This window comes from Poecilia mexicana, unplaced genomic scaffold (genome assembly GCF_051168715.1).
Source record: "Poecilia mexicana isolate PSO_F unplaced genomic scaffold, ASM5116871v1 scaffold_9, whole genome shotgun sequence".
Lineage (NCBI taxonomy): Eukaryota > Metazoa > Chordata > Actinopteri > Cyprinodontiformes > Poeciliidae > Poecilia > Poecilia mexicana.
This window is the reverse complement of record NW_028263378.1, coordinates 20227117-20244581: the sequence shown is the minus strand read 5'-3', so window position 1 is coordinate 20244581 and position 17465 is coordinate 20227117. Positions and strand designations below refer to the sequence as shown.

General features: G+C 40.7%; 1 protein-coding gene across 1 annotated transcript in view; it reads left to right on the top strand.

The window, feature by feature from the left end:
* The window catches only part of LOC106926926 (multiple C2 and transmembrane domain-containing protein 1-like), a 148093-nt gene that overhangs the window by 112411 nt on the left and 18217 nt on the right, over nucleotides 1-17465 (top strand). The gene's annotated exons all lie outside the window — the stretch shown is intronic.

Below are 17465 nucleotides of genomic sequence, written 5' to 3'. Positions count from 1 at the left end.
AAATGCTCCACTTGGGAGTTGTATCCAGCCTCCCCCCCAAAGAAATCTGTTGTACTCGTGTTTTTTGTGTTTGAATTTCTGTTCATTGGATTTTAAACAATTGTTTTCTTCTGATACTACAATAAGATTTACCCCATCAGACTATGAAAGAAGCATCAAAGAGTTTACTAAGATCCAACTCTCGCTTAATTATTTTTCTAATTTTGAAAACACGATACACGGTTCTGCAAAAGAATGCTTGTGCCTCGAACTTTTTCCACATTTGTCACTTTACAGCAACATGCTTCAGTGCAGTTTAATGGGGTTTGATGTGGTGTAGAAACACAAAGTGCTCCAAAATTGTAATTGTGCTTCGATGTTGAAAAGTCTCCTTGCCATCATCCTACGGCGGCTGATGATTGTCTGATGATGATTCCCGCAGCATTATTCTGCCACCACCAATATGGCTGCCTATAGAGATGTGTGTGATGCAGGGCATAGAACATAGTGCACTTTACTGGTTAGCAAGTAAAGTGCAATATAATAATTTACATTATTTGTTTTGGAAATCTTTTTTGAGTTTATTCTTCCATAATAGCATGCATAGTGTAATTAATCCCACCGTTTAGCAGTAAATCTGCAAACAGACTTTACTAAGACTCTGTGTTTTTTTTGTTTTTTTTCCAACACAAGCACTGAAGAAAAGAGTAAAAAATGCAGTGCAGATGGTCAAACAGTCATTCCACTAGTTAGTCAGCCGAGCTGCCAGTTTGGTGATGAGCATACAAAGATATGTGAGAATTACATCCTCTCCCACGGTGATGCACAAGAAAAGTTTCATGATTGTGAAGTTCAGAGGCTGTGATGTGCGGGAGGGGGAGCGAGTGAAGCTACAAACAGAAGATATGAACCAGACAACCTTGAACCCTTTTCATTTTTTTTTTTACCATTTCTTTACATCTGTCCTCCTTCATTGCATTTTCTCCCTCCTCTCAGGGTTAGAAATGAAAAAAATACAGGCATTTGGAAAGCTACAGATTATATGAAAAAAATGTTGGGGTTTTTTTTCCCACTTTTATATTGAAATGAGGTGCAAAGGCAGCTTGTGTGGCTGCAGTCAGATTTGGTCCCAAACTGATTATTCTAAATAAAAAAAAAAAAAAAAAAAAAGTCCTGCTCTCTGTTCACAGAGGGCTGGGGGTGCCGGATAGCACAGCTGCCACAAAAGCCACAATTTACCAACTCTGGCTTCATACATTTTGATCCATCTTTTCCCTTCACTGTTAGCATTTCACTGAAGCTGTAGAGAGGTTGAAAGGGGGACATTTTACTTTTTTTTTTCCTATGCATACATCTCTGCTCTCCTCTGACTCTTCCTTTACTCACCTTCCTCGGCTGCTTTTCATTTTTCCTTTTGACACATTCTCTCACTTCTCTTTGCTCAACCTCCAACCTGGTTAAGTGCAGAACAAATAACAGCTCCAGAGCTGGGCAAACTTATCTTTTGCGCTGAACGCGAGCCACGGCTTCAGATGGTACGAGTAAGTATGAAGGACGGGTCAAAGGAGGCCTCTTTTATAGCGCAAACCTATAGCAGAGACCTCGAAGAGCAGAGGGAGCGAAAGAGAGAGCGAGGAGAAGGGGAAAAAGATTAATAAATGTGCCAAGGCCTCATTTTAATTGAACTTGAAGCATATGTTGCAAGTATGCACAATCTGTCCCAGATGTTCAATACGGCCATGTGCGTAGCTCTTCCCAGTGCACCACAAGGCAGCTATTAGCGGGATAACCTTTGCTCCAGAGGCTAAATGGGGTATTACATGGCCAAAAAGTAGAGCACCTGTTTTTCATTGCTGAGAGGACCCCTTGCAGGCTTTATGCCTTAGCCTACCACATGTGGTTTGACTTAGCAGATTGTTGGGCAGACGTGAAAAGTGTCTTTCTCGTGAGCGAGCACTGATATTAGTCACTTAATCTCAATGAAAGTCCAGCATGTCGGCTAATTGATTGGGACGGCTGAGTTGTTAAAGCCGAGCGGACAGGCGCGTGAAGGATGAAAGAAAGGCAGAGACGAACGAGATGCTTCAAGGGCCAGAACTTTAACACGCTCGTTTTTGATTAGTTAATTACATATATTTAAAGGCAGCTAATTGTGTTTTATTTACATGCAAACGTTCTGAGCTGAACCTCGCTTCTGGTGCGCCAGTAAATCCGTAAATAGATGTACATTGACATAATTAAATTTAACAAATACAACCGTATCTATTTGCTCAGCACATTTACTTACTTCATCAGCTGTCTTAAAGATGTTATCGGTTGTCAAACTGTAAAACTTCTTAAAGTACAGTTTGAGCAGAGTTAGACTGATGACGCCTCCGTTCTGCTGGCTACAGGGTCTTCCCTGTGTAATCTAGCCCATGATGTCTGCTCTCACCTGTAGGCTCCACATACAGAGCTGGCTGGATGCAATCACCTTTAGGCTACGTGTGTGTGTGTGCGAGACACCATGCATGTGTGTGTGCGTGTGTGGATAAATGCGTTTGTCTGTTTCTGTGAGTCTCTAACATGTATGTGTGTGCAGCTCAGCTTTCTCCCACAGGGGGGCTTACTGGGAAAATGGAGAAAGATAGAGTGAATGGGAGAGAGAGATAGAGAGTGAAGGAGTGAGGAGATTACCCTCACACGGTTGACTGGTCACTGAAGCGCTTGTGCTCTGCTCAGCTAGGCTCCACTAGCCTCAGGAGGACCTGACACAGATAAGATACACACTGCAATCATGTCCTGCTCAGGGGCTTACTGCCTACTGCACCTCCTCCCTCTTTCTTCCTGTGTGTATATCTATCAATATCTCTCTCACACACATGTATCTACAGGAAAAAGTGTCTTCCTGTTCCATTTCTTGGTAAATTTGCCCTCACAGGGAAAATAGAAAAACTCATTATTCCTAAACTTTGGCGCTTTTGTTGAGTACGCGTAAGTCATTTGCTGGGTGGTCTTTCAGACACTGAGACAGTTGCTGTTTGCTCGACTCTTTGGAGTTTTTTAAGAGCAGCGCTGATTACAGCAGAAATTAGCATATTTGAAACAGGCATACATATAGTCTGACCCGAAGCCTAGTTATTACCTGAAATTCATCAGGTAACTTCACTTACCTGAAGAAGTTAAAATTTTGTTTTCTGCCTGTTCCTAAAAAAAAAAAAAAAAAACAGAATCTAAAGAAGAAAACCTTTCTTGCTTCAAAATATTCAGACAGTTTTTTGTCCTCAAGCTTTTTTGATGCTATATGCTACACAATGAGTAGCTCATTGTCGTTCGGTATATATCAAAAAGGCACATTATGTAACAAAACAAGTCTTGTCTATGACTTGGGAGGGGGACAGAACATGTTGCTACGTGGTTTTTCTGTGCAGCAACTGAACTGATGAAGAAATGACTCCTTGGTCAGTAATGTCTCTCTATGACCTTTCACCCAGACTCTGGCAATCTTTGCCACCATTCGTGATGTTGCTACAAAAGCATGAGATTATGTCACTGAGAACTGGTGTCGCTTTAACCACATGAATAACATTTTATTTATTTTTAATTTGTTTAAATTTGTCTCAGTGAATAGAATGAATAAAAAAAATCACATCAAGATTTAACATATGAAGAGGAACAAAAAAAAGAAAAATAACATCCAACCTACCATTAAATACTTTCCATGTTAAATCATTGATTAATTGTTAGGAATCATGTTTTTGGCTCAATTTTATTTGTCACACCTAATTTAAGCCTGATCTGTAGAATCCGTAAATGACTTAAGTCAACCTAATCTGACAACAGGAAGTTGGCTTAGAAACTTCAGAAAGGAACAGATCATACGGAGCCTTAATCAAAAGAAATTAAAAAAAAAAAAGATGAGAAACAAAGTCATTGATGATTATTGGTTACAGAGCAATTTCTCAGGCTTTTGGGATCCAGCAAACCACAGTGGGATCCAAATGAATTTAAGGATGCATTAATGAGTTATTCAAAGGATCCCCAAGAAATTCAGACCACTATCTAACGCTCTGCAGGCCTCGCTTGCTTCAGTTAAGCTCAGCGTTCATGATGCAGCAATAAGAAAGAGACGGCAAAAACATTAATCAACTTGAAAGAGCTACGGCCAAAAGCATCGCAATACAAAACAAACACACAGACCTGTCTCACACTTGCAACATCTAGATCAAGGGTGTCAAACTCAATTTCACCGAGGGCCACTTCAGCATATTGGCCCCCCTCAACGGGCCACATTGATGGTACAAATCAGGAGTGCATCCCTGCTAAAACACACCCCAGACAAAAGGTTGACTTCCCTCATTCAGTTCTGTAGAGGCTTATAATGAGTCAACGGTCCAGGTGTGTTAGAGAAGGAATCTATCTAAAGTTGCAGATGGTAGCAATGGAAAACAGCCCTAGTATTAATGTATAAAAATACAGTGCTAAAAATAAATTAAACACCACCTCATATTGTTAAATAACTGATTTTATGTATCGAAGTTTTAAATATTACATTTGATGTAAAATTACTGCTCAGTTTAAAAATTACAATATTTAAATCAGTGTTTAAAGGTAAGCAAACAAATAATAAAAACAAGTCACATGGGCAGACATTATAGACTTTACGCAAAGATTTAGTGTCAGAGGCAACTGAAATCCTCATGGACTCTGAACTAAATGCGTCTTTCTGACCGGGAGCTGACGGCGTGTTGAAGAGTTCTGGACCGGACGCTTTGGAGCGTCTGGTTAGGAAGCGCATTACAAACCTTTGGTTGAAATGGCGCGTTAAATTCAAGTCTCCATTACAGACCAGAGAAAACTAAAGAGAATGCAACGATGTGTTAATCCATTGGAAGAGCCGGCAGTTTATCTTGAGGAAATAAATGACGGTGCAAAAGTTAATTAGACTGTAACATGCGCAGTCCGCTGCTCAACCACTGCGGACGCGGCTCCGCCGCTGCGAAGAATTAGAAACCGCTGGAAGTAACTCATCCAGCGGATTTAACAAATGGAGCCTTCTGGGTGCACGTTACCCAAGAGAGCGGCGTTCTGGAAGAGCTGCAGACGTAACATATGTCCGTTTCGGAGAAGCGAAACCACGCAAAAAAAATAAATAAATAAATAAAATCCTGGTAAAAGCGCACACCGGACCGCGCAGGGTAAAACACTCACAGCGTTCAGTTGATCTGTTTGGATCAGACAGATCCAACTGACTGATGAATTAGCGCAGATTTTTCTGCAGATGGGGACCAGGAGGAAGTGCGTTCAGACCCCAGCGGGTGAAGTGATGCTAATTTAAGTGAAGTCGTTTAATTTAATTTATTAAAAGTTATTGGGGTGGTTTTTGTCACTACGAGAAAAATGTAGATACATTTATCTGCTTAATTTGTGATGGATCTGGATTCACGGTGAATATTAACTAAACCGCATAAAATGCGACTAAATAGCCGATGTTACTATGATTGTAATTTCACGGATAAAAATAGTACAGGACCGATTTTTTTTTTTTTTTTTTTTTTAATGTTGTCGGTCAAGATAACGGATAACAAAAAAAAAGTCTAGCGCCACCTGCCGCCCTGACACCAACTCACACACATCTTCATTCACAGTCTTATTTGTAAAACTATTTTTCTTTTCTTGGACGTTTTGATGTTAGCTTGTCGATGTCTCAGTTTTAGTCGCTGGGAAAATCAATAAGTAGCTTAAGGTGACTCTGCTGCTCTCTAGTGGCGAGAAGCGGTAATGTTGGCTGGTAACAATCGGAATGCATTGTGGGAGATGTAGTTTGTAGTCAACTAGTGCTCAAAACTTATTTTAAGTCAATCATCGGCCTATAAAATGCTGAGGGGGCCACATAAAATGACATGGCGGGCCACATGTGGGCCTTGAGTTTGACACACGTGATCTAGATGATCCCCAAAATATTTTGTCGCTGTTGTTGATTTATGTTTCAACTTATTGGCTAGTATTTCATTGAAAGAGATTTTTCTTTATCCTGGTATAATAAAAAACACAAGAGCAGGTCCGCCTCTCGCTGGGTCAAAAAAAAAAGAAAGAAAATGCATCTGTAGAGTGGCTTTGTTGAATCTGATTGAGATGCTGCAGCATGACATTTTACAAGTCATTCATGCTCAAACAAATGAGGCAGATCGAAACATTTCTACGTAGAAGAGTGGGCAAAGATTTCCCCACAGAGTTGACTCATTGCCAGTTATCCCACAGGCTTCATAGCAGGTATTGTAATCAAAAGTGGCACATCCTGTTATTAGGCTTTGGACAGCTCATAATAATGAGCACGTTCTACTTGGAAGTTGGAAAGCCAAGAGGATTTGCTCATAGATTTTGCAGCTAACCACTATTAACAGTAAAAACCTGAGCGAAAGCTATTTTACACAGTCAAACAGTAATGGAACAACTTCACATTTAGAGGCCCTAACGTGCCACGGGTACAACTGTTTTTAATGAGACAGGTGTAAACTATTTGATATAAGTGCTTTTAAATGGCTCTCACCTGCAAAACACAATGCTTTATTTGCACTGCATATTAAATAGTGAACATGGGGCTGTTTTACAATCTTTTAAAGTCAGAATTTTGATTTCAATGTCCGTCTTATTGTATTTCCCAACAGAAACTTGGAAACATTGACTTTCAAGTACTGAGAACTTTTACTGCTTCTCTAGTTTCACCTATTAGCCTTATTCATTTTTTTTTCTGGATCTGTCAGGATGCATGTCGATGCCTTGTAGAAATAGACATTACTACTGCGCTTGCATACACGTAAGCATGCAGTACTCTAATGATGATCGTCTCAGATTTCAGAAGCCACAGCCAAGTTGTGAGGCTGATATTAACTTCTCAGTTTTTTTTTTTTTCAGCTCATGCCTATTTAATTTTCTGTCTCTTTATGGACCATTAAGCAGTCAATACACTCGCACTTAAGGCAAACCGTTTGAGGTAAAGGTAAATATGTATAATCTGAACAAGTTGCAGAGCCATATTTAGCAGCTGTGCAGCACCTTCCTAAGCCCCAAATCTCCTTTCTCAGTCCCAGTCTCACGGCGCTTTGCAGATTGCTGAGACATGGACATGGCTAATGTAATTGGACTAAGGAGAGCACTGGGAATTATATCAATTGGATAAAAAAAAAAACAAAACAAAACAAAAAAAAAACGTGACTGAAATGTTGTTTTGGGGAGGCTATTGAGCCTGTGATGCAGCGGGGTTGTCCTCAGGTATCCTGGGAGGTATAACCGCTGGAAAAGAATGGGAAAGAAGGGAAGAGGGAGGAAAAAAAGTTGTGTTGTTTTCTTCACGGCGCCGGCAAGGGATGACAAGCATCACGCTGTAAAAGATGCTTCTGACTTATCTGCTTCATTTTTCTTCCCATTTCGCTGTCTCTTTTTCGGCTGTTCAGCAGAGACGCCAGTAGGAACTGCATTTTAATCACGTTTGGCTAATAGAGGGAGGACTTGAAACAAAAAAAAAAAATCGGGTCTAAGGAACACAGAGGAGTATTGTCTCACTATGCAAAACAAACTGAAATGTTTGCTTTTCTTCTTTCTATCATACGCATACATCTGATGGATCATTTCTCACTATCCGTATTCTCCCCTGATATGTACGTCTGTCCTTCTCTTTGACTTTCTGTGATTGCTTCTTCAGTCTGAACTTTGCCGTTCTCACAGCACTTTTTGATTGTTTTTGTTTCAACTTTGTCCTGTTTTGTTCATTTGCCCTGAATAATTATAGATTAAATTGCAATCAGCATTGTTCCGACAAGAGTAGAGATTGTGGCTCGGTCTTTGAGTTACCAATAAACAAACAGTCATTTTGAAAAGCACTGATTTCCCATGAAGATTTCCACACTTTTGTCACACTACGACCACACCACGATCAACTGATGCACCACAAATTGTGAAAGAGAAGAAAAAATAAACAGTTTTGTTAGAAATAAAATGGTGCCATGAATTTCTCTTTAGACCCCTTTAGTCCAATATCCTTAAACGAAAGCTAGTGCAACAAACAGTCTTCAGAAGGTAACTACTTGGCAAACAACGTCAAATGGTGGGTAATCTAATCTCAGTAGGTCTGAGAGGTTCATTAGAGTACATTAGTGAACGAGCTGCTTCACAAAACCAAGGAACACACCAGACAGGTCTGAGACGAAGAGAAGTTTTTTTTACAATAAACAAAAAAACAAAAACATTTCAACTTTATGACATCTCACATAAAGAGCACTATCAATCTGAAATTTGAAAATGAAATTGGTATGGCACAACTGCAAGACGACAAATAAACAGCTGCAGAGATCCGACAAATCTGGCGTTATGTTGAAGAGTGGCTGAAATAAAATTATTGCTGGAACAAAGCCAAATGAAAGCAGTTTGCCACGATCCATGTGGGGAACATGGCAAAATATGGACGAAAGTGTTCGGGTCAGATGAGACCAAAATTCAGATTTGTGCTCTGTAGACAAACCGTTATGTGTGGCAGAACAGCACCGAAGTACACCTTACCTACAACATGAGAGCTGCGTGGAAGGTGTACTCATCTCCAAAAATGTTTGTTATTCTCTACTGTGTGGTGGTTCGTCACATCAATTCCAATTAAATTTGTTAAGTTTTCTGGTTGTAATGTGACAAAATGTAAAAAAAAAAAAAAAAAAAAAAAAAACATCCCAATAAAAGATACACCATGCAAGTCTGTATAGTTTTTACTTATGAAATTGTATAACTTGTATATAAATATAAACAAAGGTGAGTATCAAAAAATGAAATTAAGGCTAAAGCTGGTCCCTCTAAATGATCAAAGTCCTCATCGGACCTGGTGAGAACAGTGTGTAGCACCCAAAATCCACAGTGTCTACAGATTACATTTTATTTACTTTGGCTTATAAAGAGAAAATTTCACTCTAATCTATCCACAAGGACCCTAAACAAGGCCCCTGGGAGGACAGCCATGATAAAAACCATATCCTCGAGGATATATTGGCCTCCTGGCACTTTGAGTGGATACGAGTGATGGTGGTAAGTTACCGTGTGTGTGGCTCTGGCACGGATTCCTGCTGGTGTGTTGTTGCTGTCTTCCAGTTTGCCACTTAGCTCATCGTCTGTCCGGCGGCCTCTGTTGGCCGTCCTCGTCAGCACCTGTCCTCTGTCCGTGTCTCAGTTTGACATTCCTCACACTGCACGTTTTGGCCCACCGGCCCACTGCCGGGGCCATGCCTGTGCCTGCTCTTTAAGGTGATGGGGGAGATAAGTCGGCTCCAGCATGACAAGCGGCTCGTGTCTTTTTGTGTAATGTCCGTGTTTCCCTGCTGATCTTCTCTAACGTAGGGGAATAGCTGTCGACGGAGGTTTGACTGTGTTTCCTGAGTTCAGCTGATTGAAGGTGACGTGGTCTTTTTGATATAATAGTAGTTTTTGAGTGCTTCATTTACCAATAGTTTTTGTGGTTAAAAGGATAACATGATTTCCACTAAGAATAGCAGTTAAGGCATTAAACATAAAGCAACTTAAAACAATATTCATATAACCAAACTGAAATACTTCCCCGAGTTCCTTGTAAAAACATTCATTTACATTCATTCAGATATTTTTCAGTTGTGCCCTCAGATATTACCGTATTTTATTTGGGGGTTTTATTTGAGGGACCAACGCACGTTATGTTAAAGTTGAAGGAAAGCTATACATGGTTTTCATTTTTTGTTTTTATAAATAAGAGTCAAAGAAGTACACTGACACCCCTAAATAAACTTTATCCAAGTAGCTGGTTTGTTGAACGGCAGCCATAATAAATGCAGGTGCAGTTTGCCACAAGCATCACAGGTCGTGCTGCAAACACAGAAGAAGCTGCTCTTGTAACATGAGACCAAGTTTGCAAAAACTTTAATTTACTTGCAGTGAAACTGTCTTCCCTTTGCTCAAATGACATCACAGTCTAAACGTCTTTTGGGTTATGTCTCCCAACAGTTTTGCACATGGGCTTCTGCCCATTCTTCTACCCCAAATAACTCCAAGCTCAGACAGATTGGAACTGACTTTGCACATACATTTTAAGCCCTGGCTTCGATTTCTCATTTGGACTTAGTTCTAGACTTTGACTCAAACGTTTAAGCCCATGATATGATCTGAAGCATTTATGTTGTCTGTGGCTATATGTTTAGAGTCATTGTTCTGCTGAAATGTCTTCACCTTTGTCTCAAGTTTGCCACATCTAAAAAATTTTCCCCCACAGCATAATTCTGCCACCACCAGGTTGTTTCGCCACGAGGAATGTTTGTTCAGTGTTAAGTTTCCCAACATGAAATTTTGCATGTCAGTCAAACAAATCCAATTTGGTTTCATCTGTCCAGAGCATGTCTCACACACGTTTGCTGTGTCTCCTACATGGCCTGTGGAAAACTGCACATATTTTAATTTCGTCTGAAGGCAGCGATTTAGCAATACTTAACCACTGCAAAAAAGAGCTGAATTTACTTTTTTCATGCTTTTAAGATTGTCTTCATAAAAACAGAATAAAACCACAAAGCTACTTTGTTTTCGCTTCAAAATTAAACCATGTGCTAGCCTGTGATTTAAAATCTCAAACAAAGTGACAAAGCTAATAAAAGTCCAAGCGTTGTGAATACTTTTGCAAGGCGCTATATGTGTGTGTGTGTGTGTGTGTGTGTGTGTGTGTGTGTGTGTGTGTGTGTGTGTGTGTGTGTGTGTGTGTGCGCGTGTGTGCGCGTGTTGGTGGGGGGACTTCAACGAGGTTGTGGGTGCGTTTTTTTATTATTTTTTCATTTTTTGGGTTAAAGTTGTTTTATGAACAGCAAAACTACTTCGTGTCATCCCTGCAAATCCCAAAGCTCATTATGCCTGACGCAAGAACGTCTACTCCCCCAAGTGTTGCCGTTCTTAATCACACACGCAGAAAAGTGGCTGAACCAGCTGAACTTTTCCATTGATGAAGTATGCATCAAAGGATTGCGCGGCACGCTCCCCGTACGGTAGGTGAGGAGTTTTTTTTTTTTGCCGTGCTCCCATCCGCCCGAAAAGTAAGTCTCTGCGCGCCTCTCGCTGCACAGGATGCTGAAGATGGCACACACTCAGCCCTCCCGGCCTCTCATTGGACAGAATGTGGAGCACAACACTTGACAGCGGTGTCGTCTGATTTTTGAAAGTCAGACATGCAAGAAGGCAGCCGCCACCTTTTCTTTTAACAAGAGTCATAAATCTGTAATGAGCACAGAGAGGATGCATATTTTATTTACTTTTTGAAGAAGTGATCCCCTCACTTTGTGGCTGTGCACTCTCATTCTTATTGTTTTTTTTTTCTTTTCTTTCTAAAACAAAGTTTTCAGACTGTGGATTTTTTTTTTTTTTTTTTTTTTACATCTGCCTCTACTTGCATTCGTATCTCAGAGGGTGCATATCCAATAAAAGGTATGCCAAAGTTTGTCGCCTTTGGAGAGCGGAGAGATAAATCACATTTTACTTAACCCCGTTTAATTCCTTAAAAGATGAATATGCTTCGTTTGTGGTGAAAAATATTTTTGCAAGCGCCTTTTCTTAACCTGCTAAAGGTCGCACCTACTCTCACTGTGGAAGTGACTGAAATAGATTCGAGGTAGGTCAGGCAGTAACATATGTTTTAAGGCCAGACATGGAGACACAGACAGTCTGACGAGACAGAAGTGGATGAGCTAAAATCAGGCCAGCAGCGGACAAGAGTAATAATGTCCCATTCATCACACCCTGCCACGCCGGATCCTGGGAAGGACGGGGGAAGGAGAGTGCAGGAGCAAGGGAACAGAGGTGAGGCGGGGTGGGTGTGTGGGTCGGGCAGCGTGCAGCAGAAGGGGTAGTGTGGTAAGGGCTGATCAGGAGATCGTTTGTGTGTGTGTGTGTGTGTGTGTGTGTGTGTGAGCCTGACCTTGAGCCTGATAGAGGAGCTGGCGTGGCGGAGGTGATGAGAGGCTCCACGGGGAGATGGGTAAAGATGATCAGTGGCGAGCAACCTCCTGCCAACCAGACACATTAACGACACGTGCAGTCATAACGCTAGCTAGAAACTTCTCTCTTTAGGGTATGAGGCAGAGGTCAAACTGAAAATAAGTCGGCGTCATCGCTGACTTTTCCTTTTAAACCCACTTCTCCTCCATCCTTTCTTTTTTATGCATTATTATTTTTACATATGTGTATATTTATCCTCGCTGTGGGACCTGACTCGGTGAAGAGACTAATTAGCACTGTGGAGCATTGTGTGTGTCTGGCCCACCTTCAGCTGACAGTCTTAACTAGAGTTTGACTTTGGCTTTATGGGAGAAACCTTTAGCACGCACACACACACACACACACACACACACATATATATATATATATATATATATATATATATATATATACATATATATATATATATATATATATAAAAACAGAAAAGGAACACAAGAAGCATCTTAACCTGATGGTCATTTATTTAGTCTTCTGGTGTTTGGTGCAGCACAAGGGGCAGAAATAGGGTCATTGTGGTATTTCTGTGTGTGAGAAGACATGCTGTGCATCTCAATGCTTCAGTTAAGCGGATATGTGTTTTGACAAAGAGCGAGGGAGGGAAATAGATGTATGGGATAAATTATCTATTAAACAAACTTGGAACATCTGCTTCCTTCATGTGGCACTGGCAAGGTGCCAAGTTGCCTGGTTTTATCTGAGGCTTTTTGACACAGACTCCGAGTCCATGTTGTCATTTCCTGGTAAAAGAGAGATGCTCTTTAAGGGCAATTTCCTGTGTTTTTTTTTTTTTAAATGATACCTCTAAAAGCCATTATTAAACTCCAAAAGTTATAAAATCTGTAGTTCCCCGCTTCTTTGCTAAGTTTGCGATGCTTGGAATATTTGCCAGTGAAAAACTATTGCTGAAACCATTCAGACTATTTAAATGGTTGCCATAAAAGATAAAAAGCACTCTATGCTGCATTTCATTTGCAGCCAAAGTATTTCACTCATAAAAAGTAAGACTTTGCCTAAAAATCTAAAATGAAAAAAAAACTAAACATGCAAGGATGCACTTTTTTTTAGAAAGTAGATTATTTGTTTTAAATAGTTTTGGGCAGGGGAGAGGGAGGGATTTTTATACCTTGGTTTCTCTTGTGTCAGAGTAGATTTGTTACCAAAAATACCTAAAATGTTGTTCAGATTAAATATTCAACTGTTAAGACCTTCTTATGTCCTGAACTTCTAGCTGCACAGATTCACTTACAAAAACTAAGGCGTATATTTATTTATTTTATTTTACTTCATCTTAAATTTTAATAGCATTTAAGTGACACATTAACATGTAATTGGATCAATCAGGAAGAAAAAATCTGACAGTCTCAAAAATGGGGAAAAAAAAAAAAAAAAAAAGAAGGAAAATCAGTGTACAACAGTGTTTGAAGAGAACATATATTTTGGGACGCTGACTTGAATAGAATATTTGTTATGCTGTTTTATGTCCCGATAAATTTGAATCACTTGCATTACTTAGAGTTCAACTGGAGTTTAGGAGCCTTGTTCAATTGTGTATTTTTTATCTCAGCTGTGTGGCAAAGTACGGGCAAGTCAAAAAGCTTCTGTTAAACAATTGTTTATTACCAACAATCCTGGATTTCACTAATTAAATATAATATGTTGTTACCATCACTATGTTACTTACATGTGGAACAAATATGTTTTTAGGATGTTATAATGTCTCCCCCCCCCCCCCCCCCCCGTAGAAGTACGAGAACATTGTAGTTGACATTTGTGGTACAGCGGTGATATCCGCTGCTTAATTTTGTTTTGTCTCGAGTTCTTGTACAGATTTTGGAAATTTAATTTGTGTCACCCCTGTAGTATTCCTTGCTTTTCCAATTGTTTTTCTTTTCTCCTCCCTCCTCCTGGGGTGGAAATGAGAGGAATACCGACTCTCTCTGCAGTTACAAAATCAACAACAGCGCTTTCAGATGCCCTCTGGGAGCCACATATTAGCATGCTGTCACATTTTATATGACATTTCAATTTTTACTGTGTTGCCAGACTGAGCGATGCAAAACAAAGAAAAACAGGTGCAATTTTAGCACAGCGGCAGTGAGCAGCAGTCACTTGTGGTTCAGACTCATTTCCTGGTGTGATGGGGTGCAATGTCGCTACTTTATAACTGTTGGGTTTATCATTTTTATGGCAGAACCCAGCAGGGGGAAGCGTGTGATCGGGAGGTTAAAATGGCCTCAACTGACTCTCTTCTTTCCCCCCCAGTGGATCTAGGACAGATATTTGAGTCTATACTATTAGACTGAGTTCTCTCTGACCTCTCTCTTGTTTTGCTCTAGGCCTTGGGTCAACGTGGAACAAACTGTCTTTGCAAAGTTTGCAACTGTTCACTTCATACTTTTGCATACAAATGTGCTTTGCCATGGGGGCATCTCTCTGCAAGGGGGCGGAGGGGAAAACAAGGATTCAAGCACTCTGGGGCACTGTGCATCTTTCTTTTGTTAAATATTTCATCAAGTGTTTCAAGGAGTTTACCACATTGTTTACCACAATTTACCATCCAGTGCAATGTGGTTAGCTTGAATTGCCTGTTTCTTTGTAGGTGTGTGAGAGTGTGTGTGTGTGGGGGTGTGTGCGTGTGTGTGTGTGTGTGTCCCTGGGCTCGCTTTGGTATCACTGAGGGTAATTTCTCCCCAACACGAGCAAACAACTCGAATCGCTTTAATGAGCTTTCTAACTGCTTTGCCAGGGAGCGCTCGGCAGGGATTTCACATCACATGCCACGCGTCCAAACAATGACGCAAACTTTCGACATAACCGCAAAAGATGCATTTATTGTCTCTAAATGCCACGCGTGCAATTAAAACGTGCAACTCTCCCCCAACAAGAGGACATCAGCTCACAGAATATTTCTGCTTACCAGCCTGATGAGAGTTAATTGATGTCAAAGACTTTCTTCCCTGTACGAACACATTTTTCGTTCACATTCGCACGCTGTCTTAATGCAGTTTTTATCTAATAACGTGATGCTCTGCTGACTTTAGCTTGAGCTCACATCACAGCCTGTTTGCCCCTTAGAAATGGGTTATAAAATGGTTGGATGAGGAGCCAAGTTTATCTTGCCACAGCACACAGTTAGTGGGATTGTAGGAAAGATGAAAAAAAAAAATCACCAAATCTCACTGCTGGGAAAAAAAAAAAAAAGACAACATTTAAATCTTTTCCAGGGTTGTTGCAGAGGTTTCTGAATGTCAGTACACTTTCTACATGCAAAGCTAATTTGAACGCCCTGTATACAAAAGATGTGAAAGCACTTTTTATTTGTTATCCCTTACAGTTGATTAATTACTCATGAACAATTGGAACATTAATGCTGAGAGTTGGTGTGACGTGCCCCATCAGACTGATCGAATGCACGACGTACGATGCAGCATTTTCCATCAGAATGAGCATTTTTCTTTTTCTAACTCTGACGCCTGCATTGGAAGCCATTTTAAAAACATCAATTGAGTTCAGTTTCCTTATAATGCGCTAAATTAACCATCTTCTCAAGTGCTTTTACAAGCTTTTATCATACATAAACAGATATATGAAACTCAAATGACTCCACATTCAGGTTGAATCAACACAATGCATTCTAATACAATGTAATTCAAAGTCATATTCTATCAGATTTGAAATGAATCCCTGCTCCAGACACTATTGAATCAAATTGCTTGATTTGCTCAGTAGCATGTGATTCGCCTGGTAACGAGCCATTCATTTGATTCAGGTGTGTTAGAGCGGGATGCGTCTAATTCTTGCAGGATAGTAACTCTTAAGGATTGGATTGGGGCACCTCTGTAATGCAGTACTGTCAATGTTGCTTGATCACATGATAATAATGAATAATAGGTTATCCATCTAAGAAAGCACAATCAGTAGTGTTGTCAGTCCCTCGCTCCTGGGCAAGCATGTGGCAACAGGGGAAAGGAATGACTCCATTTTAACCAACAGAACCACAACAAGGCAACAGACAGTAACTGTGACAATCAGTTTTTTTGTTCTCCAAATAAAATCCTTTGAAAAGGGTATGAAGGTTCAGTTAAGCATTAAGAATACAGGCCCAGGATCCCCATAGACAAATTGGTGTTCCTCTTGAGATCAGAAATCAGTCAAAATTGGAAAATCATAACGTGAGCTCGTGGTTAACGCCAGGACACAAATGCTTCTCCAAAGCCGCTGAACGCATAACGAAATGCAACACGCTTGTGGTGGATCTGCTGCAGAAGATGTGTGAACACGAGGCTTACAAAACTTAACAGTTTTGAGTTTACATTTGACATTTTCCCTCTTTTTTTTTTTCATAAAGACAAGCTAAACTGAAACTGTCTTTCGTCTTTCCTGTCTGTGCACATGTTCTATGAATCATCGCATTGCACTATTTTTAAGCTTGCTCCGTGGAAGAAGAGGCCTCAACTGTTGAAAGTGAAGGGATTTATTGGTGTGTGTTGGGGATGTAGTGCTATTTCTAGTCACAGAGCGCGACCAGGTGTCCAGATCAACCTTATCTCATAGCTGTAGGGTGTGTGTGTGTTTGTGTGCATATTAGGTTCCATTATAAGAACAGGTTGCCTGGCTCCATATGTGCGCAGTGTGCAGGGAAGCTGGGAAAACAAGGTTCTCCACGGCCCTCAGTGTTATTGCTACCTCCCGCCTCTTCGAACCGTGTTTGAAGACAGGAAATAGGATTCAGACCGCAGTCCGAAGGGCATGTGGCAATGGTTTATACGCCGAGGACCTCTGACCTATCGCCCCCACCCCCACCCCCACCCGCTCTCTCACACCACTCCCATGGCCCTAAAACACTCTCTCCCAAGTTGGGGCTCGAAAACGATGTGTCCTGACCCAGCCCAACGTGGCCCGACCTAACCAAACCCAGTACAATAGACACTTCGTCCTGAGATTTGTTTGAGCGCAGAATGAAAAACAGATGGACCTGAAAGAAAGGACCATGAGAATAAGGAGAGCGGGAGGGGGAAAATATAAGGGAGTCTTGTAAAATATTTTCGAAGAAAAATAACCCAGAGAGGTTGTCTAATTATATCTATTTGTCTTGTGTGGTTTTGTTGGGGAGGCCATGTGGTCTCCCTGGCTGCTCCATGGTTCATTTTTCACATTATCTGATCCTGGACGCAGAGCAAAAAAGAAAGAAGTTGGGTTTCTGGGGGGAGGTGGAGGAAGATTGGGTCTCAATGGGAGGCTTGTGGTAAGGTGGCTGGACTCAAAGACCCAAATGTGGTGAAGGCCTCTGAGGTCTTGAAGTTTCATGGCTTTGACTGCTTTGCTGTCTTTTGTGGGTATTAAGACAGGAATTACTCATAGCTTTACTTTTCTAATCTACCAGACTGAATCCATCTTCCTCAATAAAGCAGCTTTGTTTTTTTTCTAATAAAAACAAATGTGGCCTTAGACCTACTTTTTTCTCT